Source organism: Rhipicephalus sanguineus, chromosome 8, assembly GCF_013339695.2.
Source record: "Rhipicephalus sanguineus isolate Rsan-2018 chromosome 8, BIME_Rsan_1.4, whole genome shotgun sequence".
Lineage (NCBI taxonomy): Eukaryota > Metazoa > Arthropoda > Arachnida > Ixodida > Ixodidae > Rhipicephalus > Rhipicephalus sanguineus.
Window position 1 is genome coordinate 171,572,287 of NC_051183.1, and position 17,765 is coordinate 171,590,051.

At 47.4% G+C, this 17,765-nt stretch overlaps 1 protein-coding gene across 1 annotated transcript in view; it reads left to right on the forward strand.

Moving 5' to 3' along the window:
- Nucleotides 1–17,765, forward strand: part of LOC119402483 (uncharacterized) — a 67,387-nt gene that overhangs the window by 28,377 nt on the left and 21,245 nt on the right. The window lies entirely within an intron of this gene.

Consider the following 17,765-nt stretch of genomic DNA (forward strand, 5'->3'; position numbering starts at 1 on the left):
AAGAAAAGTATGCCACAGATAGGCCCCCCCTGCAGACAAGTGGCCGTGGGCACTTGAAGAAAAAAAAATGATCAGACGGAGCTTGTCAGAATGGGTGCCGGCTTGATCCTTTCAATGCTGACTGTGTCTTCATGCCCATTACGCAGGATTGTAAAATGATGTTCAGAACGCTTGATGACTGGGAAGGACCGTCATAGCGAGGCTGAAGAGCACGGCGAGACGCATCGACACGAACAAAAACGTGTGAAGATGTCTGTAGGTTTGCCGGCAGAAAACGTCGTTCTTAGTGTGAGCTGAAGTTGGTGATGGGCGCAAGTTTTGCATGAAGACCCGCAGACGCTGGACGAAAGAAGATGGATCCGAAACACTCTGCGTAGTAACGGGGCTGACGAGGTCACCAGGCAAACGGAGTGTGCAGCCATAAACCATCTCGGCTACAGAGCAGGCAAGTTCTGGCCGAAGTGTTGAACGCAGGCCGAGAAGCACGATGGGGAGGTGTGATACCCAATCTTCGGCGTGAGGCTGCGAGGCGAGTGCTGCTTTTAGATGACGGTGGAGTCTCTCCACTAAGCCATTTGATGCTGGATGATACGCAGTTGTGCGAATACGCGCACAACCCAGTAGAGATGTGACAGAGGTGAAAAGCGCTGACTCAAACTGTCTGCCTCGATCGGTAGTCACCGTTGATGGTACACCGAAACGGCTAATCCAGGTAGCAAGAAAGGTACGAGCAACTGTTTCTGCCGTGATGTCAGGCATTGGAGCTGCTTCAGGCCACCTAGTGTACCTGTCAATACACGTAAGCAAATACGTATTTCCCCGACATGGAGGTAAAGGCCCGACAATGTCCAAATGAATGGTGTCGAAACGTGCATCAGGGAGAGGGAATTTTCCCCATGGAGGCTTGGTGTGCCGTTGTACCTTGATACGCTGACACGCTGTGCAAGTGCGAACCCAGTCACGAATGTTAGCGCGTATGCGCGGCCAGACATAGCGTTCAGTGACCAGGTGTTGCGTAGCTCTTACGCCTGGATGGCAGATGGAGTGGAGGGTGTCAAAAACAGCACGACGCAGCTGTGAAGGAACATAGATACGAGTGCAGTTGTGTGAAACATCGCACCAGAGCGTAACGTCGTCGTCGGGAAAGTTGACTTGTTCCAGTCGGAGGGAAGTAGAGTATCGGAGTCGTGGAAGCTCATCGTCTAATGCCTGTGCCTCCGCGAGCGAAGACAATGAAAGGTCGGTGGTGCCTGTCGTGGCATTGATGGTAATACGACTGAGAGCGTCCGCTGCACTGTTAAAACTGCCTTTTACATAACGTATGTCTGTGGTGAATCGGCAATGAAAGCAATGGTGCGAAGTTACTCTAGGAGGTGGGGGACTGAGGAACGGTAAAAGCCGAAAAAGTGGCTTGTGGTCGGTAAGATGGCAAATTGTCGCCTTCAAGGAAGAGTACCTGAAAGCTTCACCGCAAGGAGGCTGCGAGGAGCTCCCGTCCGAAAGTACTGTATCGGCGCTCAGTGTCGCGTAACTTGAGGGCGGGAGAAGAAGGAAATGGGCCCATGCACCATTGATCCATTGGAAGAGAGCGTTTTCCAACTGCTTCTGAAGAAGCGTCCACCATGAGGCTAGTGGGAGCAGTTGGTGAAGGTGATGGAGGAGGGTGGCCTGGGCGAGTTTGGTCTTAACGGCGGCAAAGCTTGATCCGCGACCGTGGTCCCAGGGAAGTGCGGCTGACTCGGCTTGAGAAGTCGAGAGTAGTGCTTCCAGAGGCTGCAGCAGTGTAGAGCATGTAGGGATGAAGCGGCGATAAAAATTGACGAGTCCGAGCAAAACGTCGCAGACTACGTATGGACGTGGGAGGCGGGTACTCGAGGATAGCTTGAACCTTGTCAGGTAGAGGAGTGATGCCATCTTTAGTGATCTGATGTCCGAGGAATGTTATCTCCGAGACTCCAAACTGACACTTTTCTACAATGATGACAAGGTCGTAATCACGCAGTCGAGTGAAAAGCTCACGTAGATGTGCCTTGTGCGTTTCAGCGTCCTTGCTGGCAACGAGAAGATCGTCGATATAGGCGAAACAAAACGGCAAGCTCTTGTGACTCGTCTATAAAACGCTGAAATGTCTGAGCTGGTTTCCACCGAAGGGCATTCGTAAATACTCATAGAGCCAAAGGGGGTAATTATTGCAGTTTTGGGAATGTCAGAAGGCTCAACGGGAATCTGGTGATAAGCTTTCACGAGATCAATCTTCGAGTATACTGTTGTGCCGGTTAAAAAGGCAGTACAGTCCTGAATATTGGGTAACGGGTATCGATCTGGAACGGGGACTGCATTGAGAGCCCGATAATCACCACAGGGCCGCCAGTCATTGTTCTTCTTGGGAACCATGTGTAGCGCCGACGACCACGAGCTTGATGACGGACGAATGATTGCAGCTGTAACATATGCTCAAACTCGTTGCGAGCAATGCGAAGTTTATAGGGCCAAGTCGGCGAGGGCGGCAGTGAACCGGTGGGCCTGTGGTTACGATGCAGTGGGTCACAGTGTGCTTGGGGGTCTTATCCATTGGAGACTGCGTTGTAATCTCCGGAAACTCGTTGAGCAGAGCTGTGTATGGGACGTAGGCGGTTTCACGAAAGTGGGGTTAGGGCCGTAGCGCGTGACAGAAAACCATTGACCAATAAGCCGGTATAGCTATCCACCAGGCGACAGCGGTTCATATCCACGAGCAGATGAAAATGCCTTAAGAAATCGGCGCCTAAGATTGCGTAGCGTACGTCTGCTATCCAAAAAACCACTGCAGTTTCCTTTTGAGACGAGATCAAGGGTCAGAGACTTCTGTCCGTAAGTTGCGATGACCGAAGAATTGATCGCTTGTAAAGGAGTAGACTTCTCGCGGAGACGCCGGTCAGTTTGGACGCTGGAATTATGCTGACTTCTGCTCCAGTGTCCACCAGCAAGCGAAGACTGTGGTTCTGTCGGTGATGTGGAAGAGGCGGCTTGATGCTTGGCCTTGATCGCCCGCCGCTGTTATTGACGATCGGCCGGAGCGTTTCCCATGCGCCATGAGCAGGGTGGCACACATCTGCGAGCCGCGGCACGAAAACGCCGGTGATAGTAGCATGTGTCCGCGGTGAAAAGCGGTGCTCGGGTGGTGGCGGGGCCGTTGCGGAGCAGGCGACGTGAGAGATGGCGGTGTGGACGAGGCTGGTCATTTAAGTTGCGAATGCTCAGCAATTGCAGACGCAAGTTGGCGACTTCAGCTGCAAGATCTTTTACCGTATCTCGAAGGGAATCTGCTTCGGAAATCGGAGAGGTGTGGGCAGCGTTTATGACTGCGGAGCAACGTCCATCATGTCATCGGCCATTTCTGCCAGCTCCGACAGCGTCTTATCCCGAGCTGGGACAAGAGCCATTCGCACGGTAGGTGGAAGACGCTGTAGAAACAACTCACGTAGTATAGATGTTTCCAAGCCGTCCGGCTGGTCCCCAAGCAGATGCTGCAGGTGACGTAGAAACTGTGTAGGACGGCGGTCCCCGAGCTCTTCGTTGCACAGAAGTTGCTGAATGCGCCGATGCTTAGGCGGTACGAGTCGGTGAAGAAGAGCCTGTTGACTGTCTTATATGGAGTGTCACCAGGCGGGCCCACGAGGATGTCGCGTATTTCGGCATTGCCTGTGGCGGCAACGCTTCAACGAGGAGCTCATGCTTGCGAACTTCTGACGTGATGCGATGAATGCGGAACTTGTTCTCGACTTGAATGAACCATAAGGAGGGATCGGCAAGCACAGCTGTGGTAGCGTTATGGTAGTAGTACCTCCAACAACGCCCGAAGAGGGTACATGGCCGGGTGCAGCGGCAGCGGTACCAGGGCTGAGGCCGTCGAGATGCTCACGCTGCTCCATGGAAGGTCGCGTTGTAGTCCGGGTCACCAATAAATATAGCACACTGAAACGCGGTTCCGAAAACACAGCGCGGTTTATTATTGTATCTCCGCCATTGTTCCAACTACTTCTTCTTCCTCCTCAGCAGACTACCCACTACTAGTTTATGTCCCAACTGCGTCGTGCCAGAAGAGAAAGAAAAGTATGCCACACCGCTTTCTTTTGCAGTGGATGAGTAGAGCAGCTCATCGGCAATATCGTGTCCAGTTTTCTTGAATTCTGCAACGAACACTGAAGTCATCGTGCTGTCTGAGATGTCTTGGCAAATGTGGGGTATCTCGATGGCTCTCAGTGTGGCTTCCACATCGGAATGTTGACTTTGGAGCTGAAGCTCTACGATGCGGAGTCTTTTTGGTGTGCAACTGCTGACGTTGGCAAAAGTGTTGATTACTATAGTAGCAAAGCCAAGACACTCAACTTCAAACGCCTTGAAAGTGCTTCTGTACGAAATGTACGTTCCTTCCTCCATCGAACGTGCCTCCGATGTAGCGACACGAATAAAGCGTCACTGCCCGTGCGCAGAAAGTTTGTAGGAGTACGTCAGGTCGAGGAGTCACCCCTTGCATTGTTCTTGTGTTGTAGCTGTACATACGGCTGTCCTGCTGCTTTGACATATTCCCTGCGCTCTGCGGCTCAGCTTCTGTGGGTCGCACATACTTGATGCACAACGACCTCCACAGCCCCAAGTATGCATTTACGCCGGTAATCCCTTGCTCGGTGACCGCTTACAGGTGCATCAAAAGCACCTCATGTCGGCGGACAGAAGCTTCTTCTCTGATAGCGGTAGGTCTCTGCGGCAGGACTCCGTCAAATGCTACGTAGACTTGCAAAGGTGCAGTCCGTATCAGAAGATGTTTTGAAGCTTGGTTTGTGAAGCACCGATGACGTTGGGGTCACGCTGTGAAAAGCAACGGCTCTTGTCTCTAGGATAAGACGCCTTGTCGCATCCTTTCTGTTCCCCATAGTCACTTTTTTCGAGGCGTCCAGTTTAATAGAGACAAAGTGAAGACGCTCTAGCTCCGTGTTCATGCTGAACTTGTTGTCGGAGCTTTCAGTTTGTGTCGCGCAGGATCGATGATAGCTACGACGATGTCATGTGGGTAATGCCTCAGCCGAACATCGCATAGCTTCATTGACAGACACCTTCTAACGCAAGTGCCCCTAGCCCCCGCTTATTAATAGCACTTGATCGTACAGCTTGTGGAGTTGGCCCACTTCCTTGGAAGACCGCACAGGAGTGAGCCTTCACAGCCTTGAGAAGTACTCCTGCTCCAAGCGCTTTTTGTCACCAAAACATCTTTTCAGCACGACTATCTTGTCTTTGTAACATGCTTCGGTGGTAGGAAGCCCCGCTATAGCAGCCGCCGCGTCTCCTTTCATGAGCTCAAATAGTAGTTGAATTTCTCGGTCGACATAAGATTTCCGTTCCGGTTGATTATCTGATCGAATTGCTCCCAGAACTCGTTCCACTTGCCCAAGTCACCAGCGAATAGATTAATTGTCAGCTTGGTAACTTTGCTCCTGGCCTCTCAGCAGGTCCCATAGCCACCGGCACGTGGCGAACTTCGATAGGCGATGCAACTGCAGATGTTTCGCTATGCTGGCGGCGTTAGCTCTGGAGCTTGGCTAGAATGCGGGTCGCGTTATGCTCGTATTCAACGACATTCGCTTACTCCACCTCGAAGGCCACTTATGTGGCTCTCTATTTCATTGTTTTTCGTCAGCTCATCATTGTTGTTCTCGAGCCTCTCATAAATTGATTTGATTTGTTGCACTGTCGTGTCATCATGCTCAAGTAAGGCACTTGCCTCTTGAATAAGCTTGGTGGTCTGGGCTCTTCGCGTGCTCTTCTTCGTCTTGAGCCTGTCCATGGCGGTCAGCTGATCGGTAGGTCTCCGTTGTTCGCGGCTGTTGTTCCAGTTTGTAGCCACCAGTGATGTCCCTTGACGGTAGCTCCCAGCTGTCACCTCCCGGGTTTAACAGCACCAAAATGTGAATATGTGGGAAAAAGAACAGTCGACACGGAATTAAAAGGCCACACTGATATTTATTAACGTCCGCGTGTGCCCAGAACGTCGAAGATGGCTGCTAGCTTTCTTCTCGAACGAGCTCACGAGCTCGCTTGCATGCAGTTTCTCTTCTGCTTGTGGGATGGGCGTGGAAAATTAAACATCCTTGATTTTTTTTTTCACAGTTTCTGCTCTGACATCGTAATGTGTTCAATCGAATAATCTTGCGAATCATGAAAGAAATGAAGTAGCCACTTTTTCTTATATTATAGTGGCTAAGGTTGTATCAGAAAAATCTTGTATGTAAGCACCTACTATCAACTGACCATAGAGTGCTAACCTCTGAACGTTCATTTTAAATGGATTACTTTAGAGAGCTTAGAATGACAAAAAAAAGGCGCTGTCCGGTTAGAACGCATTATAAAAGAAGGTAGGTGTGCAAACACACACACAAGAAAAGCAATCAAAACAACACCAATGCTGGCATTTGTGTTGTCTCGATGTCTCCTTTGCTGTCTTTGTGTTTGCATGCCTGTATTCTTTTGTAATGGTTTAGAGACTCACTGCTTCTTTGTTTCTTCTGCAGGTTTATTCAAGCACTTCATTGAAGAAACTGCCCACCAAAACATCCCATGTTCTTGCCAAGTAGTATGTCCAGCTGAGGAGACAGAAGCTTCAGGATGGTAAATGACCAAACTCTGTAAGCCACACATATGAAGCATTGTAACATTGTAAAGCGCTACTCACATCTCCAATGCAAAATAACAGTTCTGGTGTACTCTACTGCTTGTGTGCCATGTGCAGAATTATATACTGTGTGTTGAGTCGCAATGTACACTACTCACGGATTCAAACGCAACATCAATTTTTTTAGTATCACAACTGGTATGCTCAATTGCTCGATATACCACATCATGTCATGACGAATCTGGTCTCTAAAAATAATGTTGGCTCTGATCTTTGTATTCAAGTCGAAATTACGCTGATATGGCCAGAACTGAAGACGGAGAAACAAAAGTATGTTCGTTACTTAGCTCTAAATTGTCCTATTTCAATCTGTGAGTACAGTACATATGGCAGAAACAGGCAAAATAATCTGTGAAAAATTTTTAGGGACCCCGAACCCTTGCATAGAAAAATTTTTGAGGATCCTGAACTCTTGCCTCCTGTCGTTCGGAGCAGAAGAGTTCATTATAACATGATGTTGCCTCAAATGGAAAAGTTCACTTACTTAGGAAAATCCCGCTGTTTTTGAAAGCTGTGCATCGTATCATGGGCATCATGGCCAAGTGCAGAGTCCCTTAGTGATGACTGTATTGCGCAGTAAGGCATGAATAAACCTTAACCATCTGCATGAGGCACTCGCAATGAAACAGAAAAGAGTACAGTTGCAGTTTGAATTGTAGCACCTTGTAGCACTTTCTTGTAAACATGTAAGCAGGCTTACATAGCAATAACGTTTGCATGTACGTGGTCTCTGTGCCATGTTTTAGATGCAAAGCATTTCTTGGTGAACCAAAGCCATTTTGAGTGCATCTATCAATCTAGCTGCCTATGCATGCACAACATTAGTGTATGGCGAACATAAGTGACTGGTGACACCATAAAAACCATGTCACGCATGTCGCGTACAAGATGATTCACATGATATAGTCTGTGTGCTCTCATGGGTGTTTCGTTAACTTGACATTTGCTAAAATTGGCATGCCATGACATGAGTATATGGTGAACATAAACAGCAGGTCATGACATGAATAACATGTCATTTAGGTACGTCATGAGATACATGGTGAAGTATTGCTGCTGTCATGGTCCGTTTCATGTACTTGATATATATAACAAAATTGCATGGCCATATGAATTGTAGGTCATGATATGAGTACCACCGAAATGCATGCCTCTAGACCAATACCACGGAGCAAGAATTCTTGAGGAGGCGAAACTGCGCTCGCTCGGGCGCCCTAATAAAGTCAGCGAAATCGGGCACAGCGCTCCCGCGCCCTCTGTCGTGAGAGTCCGCCAGCGGAGAAAGGAAAAATGCGCGCGTCCTCTCACCCGCGCTCTCCGACGAAGCTCGTCGGTTCAAGGCCATTTGTCACGATTTGCCGTTCGCGCCGAAGGATGTGTTTTAAACGCGACAGCGTAACGAGCCGTTTCGCAGAAATACCGGTGTCGGCGTCGGTGTCGGCGAGGCTAGCAATTGAGAAGGCGATGCGCACAGGGACCGATTACGCTATCCGTTCTACTCTCAAAGGCGAAGCTCAAGCGCATTCGAATTTTTGCTGTAAATTAACGAGAAAAATGGCGTCACATACAGGAAAATTACTAGCGTGATATATTTTGTACAACGTGAAATCTATAATTTTTGATAACGTCAACTCAATGAGTTAGGTATAATTTATTTCAACGAATGATGGGACTTACCCTATATGCCATCAATTCAGATTTAGGTTGTTGCGGCGGCCGCATTTAGATGGAGGCGAAATGCTAAAGGCCCGTGTGCTTACATTAGGAGCACGTTACAAAACCCCAGGTGGTTGAAATTTCACATTGTCTTTTTTTTTTTTTTGAGAACAGCAGACAAGTATCTGGGACAGCGCGCGGAAAGATTAAGGGCACGGCGTCTCGAAACAACACTGGCCGTTTCGGTTTGTCAAGGAGAACTTCGCCACCAAGTTCTCCATAATAGCGCCGCCTGTCTATGTCACTGTCCGAGAAGTGCTTCTCGCAAACGTAGTCATGAGGCGTCAGCTGTCGGTCATTTCTTGGTATGGCGCGAGCCCACGCTTCCAACCTCACTGGGTCTCTAGGAACTTTGAAGGTAATCACCTTCTCCTTGCAGGACGCGTACCCACTGCTGCAGTTCAGCACGACACATTTCCGCCCCATCCTGAAGTAGCACTGGTCGAAATCTGCAAAGCACTCTCCCTTTTCGCGGCGTGAAAAGCCGCGCGCAAACATCGAGGAGTCGGCTCCGCCGGCGCAACGCGCGGAAGCCACTGAGAGCGCTAAAGAGAAAAAAAAAAACAGCAAATCGCCAAGGGAACTTTCCCTCCCAAGGCCACCTACGCATGCGCGCGCAGAACATGCGAGCGAGGAGCGAGGGGCGTGTGCATGGCGGCGGCAGACGTCGTCTGCTCATGGGCCGCTACTAGCAGTTCGTTCAAGCGCTGTACGGCCTATAATTCCGGCAATATCGATTAGTAACTGCAGCTAAAGTATCTGTCATATCTACCTATTGATGTTACAGACAGAAATCTTAGAAATTTTATAATGTATGAGGCGCTATCACGATTTTTATGCGTCGCGCCCATAGAAGAGCATGTAAAAGATGGCAACAGGCGAAAGCGTCATCTGTCGTGCTTCGGCGTAACCGCATTCCGCCGTGACGCTATCGCGCCGCCCTCGCGCGCTGCCGCGGCCGAGAGATTCTCCTCCTCAAATACTTCTTTCTCCGTGACCAATACATTACAAGCCACCATCCCAATGTCATGGTGGTTGTTTCATCACCTTGCTGTGTTCTAAAATGTACACCAAATGATGTCCTTGTTAATGCGAACATGAATGACAGGCATAGGTCGGCAAAAAATGTGGAGCTCACTCAGACTCACTCGCGAAACATATTTTACCCTCAGAGCTCACTCGGACTCAGACTCACCAAACTTTTCCTCATCCGGACTCACTCGGACTCGGACTCACTATAATTTTTCTCAACCGGACTCACTCGGACTCAGACTCACCAAAATTTTATTCACTCGAACTCACTCAGACTCAGACTCACGGCTCGATCTGAGTCTGAGTGAGTCGACTCATGAGTCCATTAGCATTTAATTATCCTTTTTCTACCATAATGTCAATGCTCTTTAACGCCAATATCTCGCACAATTGGTGCGCTAGTTAGCACCTTTTGATCTCGTACCTTCAAATACGAGTTATCGGAGTTTGCAGTTCAATAAGGACTTTTTTATTGAAAGTCATGACTCACACGAGATATTTTTATCAGTAACTTCCCGTGAAATGTTTGCGGGGGGAGGTCAAGGCACCTCCCCCCCCCTCTCCCTCCTCAAATCACGCCTCTGATCAATAAATATTGAGCTGACGTATGAACGGTAGCGCGTTTAAGTATGCGGGAGTATACGAGAGTATAAACGTGAGCTGACATAGGGCTGATAGTAATGCTAAAGTTGAGTAGATAGGACCATAGGTCGGCAAAAAATGTGGAGCTCACTCAGACTCACTCATGAAATATATTTTGCCCTTAGGGCTCACTCGGACTCAGACTTACCAAAATTTTCCTCAACCGGAATCACTCGGACTCAGACTCAATAAAATTTTTCCCAACCGAACTCACTCGGACTCAGACTCGCAAAAACTTTACTCACCCGGACTCACTCAGACTCAGACTCACGTCTCGATATGAGTCTGAGTGAGTCTGAGTGAGTCGACTCATGAGTGAGTTTGCCGACCTATGATGACAGGTGACGGCACAAATGTTCATGACATGCATGTCACCTTATCATCACATGGGTAGCACAAATTACATTATATAAATGTTGTGAAGCCATCGCGGTTGTTTCATTGACATGGTACATGTCAGAATTTACGCGGTGGTCAAAAGATCCCAGGCCACTATCGCGTGTAATCCTATGGCACTGTGGCCTGGGGACTTCTGACCACTCCTGTACATATGTGCATGACAAAGATGTCATAGCGAATGACAAGTCTTGATTTGTCTCAAAGCCAAAGGATGCATTGAATGGAGCTCCTCACTGATTGCTTCACATCACGTCCATTCCCATGGTGTGTGGGATTGGCCGATTTTTTTCCATGATGCAATTCACTTTCCCTAATGCCACATACATGAGGGCATGGACAGCAAGCTTGTAGAAGAAAAGATGGAACCTGTCGAATGATAAGTGAAGAACAAAATAACGAGATGTTGATGTAGCGCCAGCAATAAAGGCCACACAATCTGCCCATAAGGTGACGAAACAAATACAGAGTGGCAAGGTTTGCCTGTCAGAAACATGCACGTGCGTTAGGCTGACGCGTTCCACGGCTGTGGACATGCTTTGGTTATTGATGCCAAATACAAATGCCTAAACCAATACCTCCTCTTACAAGCTTGTCTTGTGAATAATGTAATGGCTGCTTGCATTTGGTTGCAGATAAAAACTAAGTGCGCTACAGTTCGCATTACTTCGCGAAAAAATCGCCAGGCCTGCGCGGAAAGCGCAGCACAGCCACAGCGAAAGCTGGAAGAGTGGCATTTCTACAGCCCGTTATAAACTCTGTTGTGGCTACTAATGCAAGGACACTAGCAATGTACCTACTCTGCCACAAATCATAATTTTTGTGAAGTTGGGAAGCACCCACCACGACATTATTCGTCATTCTGCGGAGAAGCAAGGTACCATTTGTAAGGCGTTATGTGCACTTTGTTGATGTGACGGTTAATGACAATGAAGAATTATGGCTGAGCCCTTTGTAATGGGTTGGAAGCTTTAAACGACCCACTAATTACCTAATTCGCATTGTGTGATGCCTGGTCGTTATTTTACTCTCCCACCACGCTTTATCACGTATGTTAACGTGAGAAAGAGAGAGAGAGGGGGAATAAACTTTATTGAGACCCTGAGGAAATGGATCATGGGAGCCTCATGGGCTTCCTTGGCAACCAATAGAAGTGCACTTGTGAGGAACCCACTACACTATAAATCATCATAATTTTTTTGAAGTAGGGAAGCAGCCACTATGCAATTTTTCGTCAATCTGCGGAGAACTGAGGTACCCGCTAAACACCTTTAAGGTATTATGTGCACTTTGTTGATGCTGTGTCTGCTGACGATGAAGAATTATGGCAGAGCCCTTTGTAATGGGTTGGAAGCATTCAACAACCACTCGTTGCACAATTCGCATTGTGTGATGCCTGGTTACAGAATTCGCATTGTGCGATGCCTGGTTGTTATTTTACTCTTCTGCCACACTAGATTACATATGTTAATGTGGCTCCTTCCCGATATGAAGCCTGTACAGGGTCTTTTTGCGAAGCAGTTTCAAGCACCAGCATGTCTCTGAGGTAGAATACTGGGCTCCCACGCAGAGGGCCCAGGTTCGAACCTCGTTCCATCCTGGATATTTTTTCTTATTTCATTTTTTTTTTCTTGTTTCGCGCAGTAGTGGTTACGGACACTGGCGGCGGCGGCGAACAACTATGGCGCCAAAAAGGGCCCTTGTTGTGATCTCACAACAGCTTTCTCTGTAAAAAGTAAGTGGTCACTTATAGAATGCCAAAGAACTTGAACAACTCACTGGTATTGGCTGTGGTCAGTCATTCTTACTGAAGTTATGCATCAATACCACCATCAGTCATCTTTGACCTCTATAATTTTGTGTGCCTGTTAGCACCCAGTGACACTAGCTGGGAATGAGTAGCAGCTAGTTAAATTCTGTCCTCCCTACAGGTCTGTTGCAGTTTTCCTGGGTTCCATGGGCTGTACTTTGGGCCCTCTACGACTGATCTGCCATTGAATGCTTCACCACGACAAAGTTAGGTGTGAGTAAAATTGATTCATTTATTTGTTCTTGTCAAAGTCCTGCAAGCTTGAGGCCCATAAACAGTGTTAAGATGAAGGCAAAACAAAATGTGCACTGTTGTGGCGTCAGGGTGCGCTAAACCCGGACTCCATTTGATAGTGTGACTGAGTCTTCGGGTTGAGGAACTGATGCTCGGAAGTTTTGAAAATAAAAAAATAAACAAGTTTAATGGCACTTTTTACAGACTTATTTACATAATGAAAAAAAATTCGGCAGATCCCACGCACTGTGGGAATCGATGTAATGCGAAGCAGCCAGCAAAGAGCTGCATACATCACCCTGTTTGTCTTTGAGCCAAATGAAATCATTCATGCCATGGCATCTAGTCCACCATATATCGCATGTTTGCCATGCACGCATGCATGCACAATCTAGTGTACACCATGCCAATGAAACGCATATTCTGGTATATAAATGCATGACCTTATATGTTCATCACGCACTGGTGTCATGCCATACCATTTTAGGTATATCTCACGTTAACAAAACGGCCAGAAGCGCACCATGACAGTGGCATGTAAATCATACCGTTTATGACATGCATACCACGATTCGCATGTTAAGACCTCTCATTTATGTTCGTCATACAGTCACATCGCGCAATACCAATTTTGGTGTATATCAAAGGAGCGAAATGGCCGCGAGTGCACCATGAGTAGAGCATGTAAATCATGCCATACATGACATGAATATTATGGTTTTTTCATGTTATCACCTGTCATTCATGTTCTTCATACAGTCACATCGCGCAATACCAATTTTGGTGCATATCAATCTAGCGAAACGGCCGCGAGTGCGCCATGAGCATGGCATGTAATCATGTCGTACATTCATGCATGTCATGATTCATCATGTTACCGCCTTTCATTTACGTTCGCCATACAGTGGCGTCGCGCAATACCAATTTTGGTGTATACCAAGCTAGCGAAAACGGCCGGAAATGCACAATGAGCGCGGCATGTAATTCATGACATACATACCTGCATGTCATGATTTCCATGTTACCACCTCTCATTTACGTTCGTCATGCAGTCGCGTCGCGCAATATCAATTTTGGTGTATGTCAAGCAAGCGAACGGCACAAGTGCATCATGAACATGACATGTAAATCATGTCGTGGCATGTCATGCATGTCATGATTTTCATGTTACCACGTCTCATTTACCTTCGTCATACAGTCGCTTCGCGCAATACCAATTTTGGTGCACATCGAGCTAGCGAAGCGGCCGCGAATGCATTATGAGCGTGGCAATTAAGTCATGACATACATGACATGCATGTCATGGTTTTCGTCTTACCAACTGTCATTCATGTTCTTCATACAGTCACATCGCGCAATATCAATTTTGGTGTATACCAATCTACTGAAAACTGCCGCTAGCGCATCATGAGCGTGGTATGTAAATCAGGTCGTACATGACTTGCATGTCATGATTTTCATGCTACCCTGGCTCACTTACGTTCGTCATACTGTCGTGTCGCGTAACACCAATTTTTGGTGTATATCACGCAAGCGAAACGGACGCGAATGCACCATGAGCGAGGCATGTAAATCATGACATACATGTCACGGATGTCATGGTTTTCATGCTACCACCTGTTATTCATGTTCTTCATAAAGTCACATCGCACAGTACCAATTTTGGTGTATATCAATCTAGCGAAACGGGCCGCGAGTGCGCCATGAGCGTGGCATGTAAATCATGTCATACATGACATGCATATCATGATTTTCATGTTACCACGTGGTCAGTTATGTTCGTCATACAGAAATGTCTCGTCATACCAGTTTCGTATGTATCCCTTCATTTAAACGGCCGCGAGCGCCCCGAGGACCATGTCATGTAAATCATGCTGCACATGACATGCGCGTCATGATTTGCATGTTAGGACCGGTCATTATGTTCGTCATGAACTCTTGTCACGCCGTACCAATTTTGGTATGTATGAAATTAATGGAACGGCCACAAGAGCCCAAAGGCCGTGGAATGTAAATCATGCTGAACGACATGCGTGTCATGATTTTTTTGATATGACCTGTCATTTATGTTCGTGATAAGGCCATGTTATGACACACCAATTTTGGTACACATCCGATTAATGGAACGGCCAGGGAGCCCAAAGGCCGTGGAATGTAAATCATGCTGCTCATGACATGCGTGTCATGATTTTCATGATATGACCTGTCATTTATGTTCGTAATAAGGCCATGTTATGACACACCAATTTTGGTATACATCCGATTAACGAAACGGCCAGGAGAGCGAAAAGTCGTAGCCGGCCAGATAGATAGATAGATAGATAGATAGATAGATAGATAGATAGATAGATAGATAGATAGATAGATAGATAGATAGATAGATAGATACGCTCAAAGTCGCAGAAGTTCGCTAAGAAATGCTTCGCATTTAAAAGTAAGATTTAAGAGTTCAGCGATGAGCGACTGCAGGAGTCATTTTCCCAGGGCACAGAGTGTCTTCTACGACTCAGCACCATTATTATAACACCTCACGCCGGCCCCTCCTTCCTGATGGTAGCCAATCACACACAAGGCACCATCCATCAGGATGCCAGCCAATAACGCAGCACTGTCGCAGATAGGACGTTACACCTGTTGATGCAGCAAAGTTCCAGCAGTCAATGGCATTTATATTGGGTTAGGCCATGAGAACGGGAGACGGGGCAAGTTCCTCCACCTCTCCCCAGTAGGATAGGAAAGGGTTTATAGTAATTGTTGGGGTTTAATGTCCCAAAACCACGACATGATTATGAGAGACACCGTAGTGGAGGGCTCCAGAAATTTTTACCACCTGGGGGTATTTAGTGTGCACATAAATCTAAGTATATGGGCCTCAGGAAAGGCTTTACAGCAACTTAATTGCTCTGGTCAAAGCACACGAACCTGGTCAGCACCGTAGCATCTCAAACAAAACACAGTGACCCATGGTGAAGTCGGCACCAGGTTTGGCGTCGCCCCACTGTTCCTCCGAGCTCGCACCCCTCTTTTCCTGCCATGGAGAGCCTATCTCCGGGTAGGGTCAAGGTGTCTTGAGTGGTGTGGGAAGTCACCACCGACCACTTCACACAGACGACGTACCACCGGTGGCAGTTATAACAGCACATAAAACGCAGATGGGCACCAACTGCTTACATCTGTTTTGTGGAATGTGTTTATACATTATGTGGCCTAATAGAAGTTTTTATTGTGTCAAAGTCATGCGGTGTAAACGGCATTCCACAAATGTTTTGAGCTCACTGTCATGTCATTCTTTTAGATTTTTGGTTTTTCATCCTTCACTGAGGCTAGTTCAAGAGATTGCAATGAAGCTTGCCCTTAAATAAAGATTGACATATTATTGAAGTTAAGACTCTACCACATGTTTATAGATGACAAAAGTAAACGTCATCGAATGAAATCGGTCTGGCTGGGTAGAAATAACTATTATTGTTAAAGGACGACTCTCCAGCCAAGATTTGACTAACACCCTACATTTTGAGGCCACTTTTGTTTCTTCTTGAGCAGTGACTATTTCGAGCAACATCAGTGAGAGCATTCTTAAGCAGTAAAAGCCTAGCCAATTCAGGACCACCAGCTCTGCTGTGACCCAGCCTTGCACGACTTAGTACAAGCTGTGCTAATTTTTTATGTCGATGGACCAACAAGAAATGTTGCACATTACAGCTTTTACGTCTCATTTGTAGTTTTGTAGTAAGAAAATTGAGACACGGTGCCACCAAAAGGCTTATTTTTCTTCATTTTACTTGTAGCGCCAGAACCACAAATTTGCAATATATAGCCTCTGAGCTTGCAGGGGTACTCATTAGAGAGTCTTCGTTCCGGGGTCCCAAAGCAGCTTGCGTACGTAAGCCCTTGCGTTCCTTTGTATTCGCCATGGATGCGGCTGGGAGTACAAAGGAACGCAAGAGCATGCGTACGCGGGCCGCTTGAGTTCCCCGGCACTAAAACTCTCTATTGTCGCAAATCATTCAGGTCATGTATACAGCCTATACAGTCATTCCTGCTAAGCCTACCAATGAACTTGGGTACGGTTCTCGGAAAACAGTTCAAAAGAGATCACAAGCGCTTTGCTGTCGAAGCTTCTATGGAAAGAGCTAAGTCAAATAAAAGCATCAGTTGAGAACTTGTGGGCCACACAGTGCACGGTGACAACTTAATAGATTTGGGAGATTTGAGGCGGGTGGCAGCTATTTCGGTAGTTATATAGTTAAAGGAGTTCTCGAACACTATTCAAACCTCCATTTTTTACTCGCGGGATACTTAGACAAAAGTATGGACCGATTAGGGCCACAAAAACAGCAGCGATAGGATCACGCATTCTGAAGTTATTTGGCCTAGAAAATTCAAAATACAAGAAAAAAAATTGCAGTGATTTAGCTCGGCTATGCCAGGACATATATAGTGTTAGCAAAGGTTCAGCTGATTATTCTTAGCTTTCCAGATTGTCTAGGATTATTAGCCTTCTTCTGTTCATTCTTCGTTTGCTGAACCGTTAATTGCCAGGCTACTACTTCAGGATTTGATGAGATAAGCTTCTCGGCTCTTCTGCGCCGTCGAGCAGCATTTGCGCTCTCCTTCTCCATGGCATTACCCACCTGCAAACGCCAGTCAGAGGCGCTATCAAGCGGCCCCAGCGCAGTGTCAGACGGCAACTGCACAGCGAAGGCGAATAGCTGCGCGCGCGCCGGCGCCACTGTGTCTATGGCTACGACGTCACTCCTCTCGAATGCAGTGCAGACCAGCAGCGGCGAGCCGCGCGCGGCGCTGTCGGAGAGCGCGTGAGATGCCAGCTCCGGTGACCCAGCTTTGTGGCATCACTGATCCTCGCGCATGCGCAGCATGGCTCATGACCCTCCATGCGAAATCGACTCCGGCTAGGCAAGTGTAGCTAACGCTACAAAAATGCTTACCCTCAACTCAAATTTCGCGGGGTCCTATGGCCACAGTTCACTCGTTATTGACGTTGCAAAGCGTTGCCAATGGAATGAGCTGAAAGGCCCTACGTAGGGGAAGCTTGCACACCATCGTTGCCTTTTGCATCCAGCGCAGCAATCATGCTGTTACCACAGTAACAAACGTGGTGCCACACCCCCTACACGGTGAGAAAAAGGTGAGATCAAAGACAGTGCGTCGAGGTGAAGAACATTCACTTTTTGAACGCCGCAAGAGTCACGAGTGCAAAACACGTAC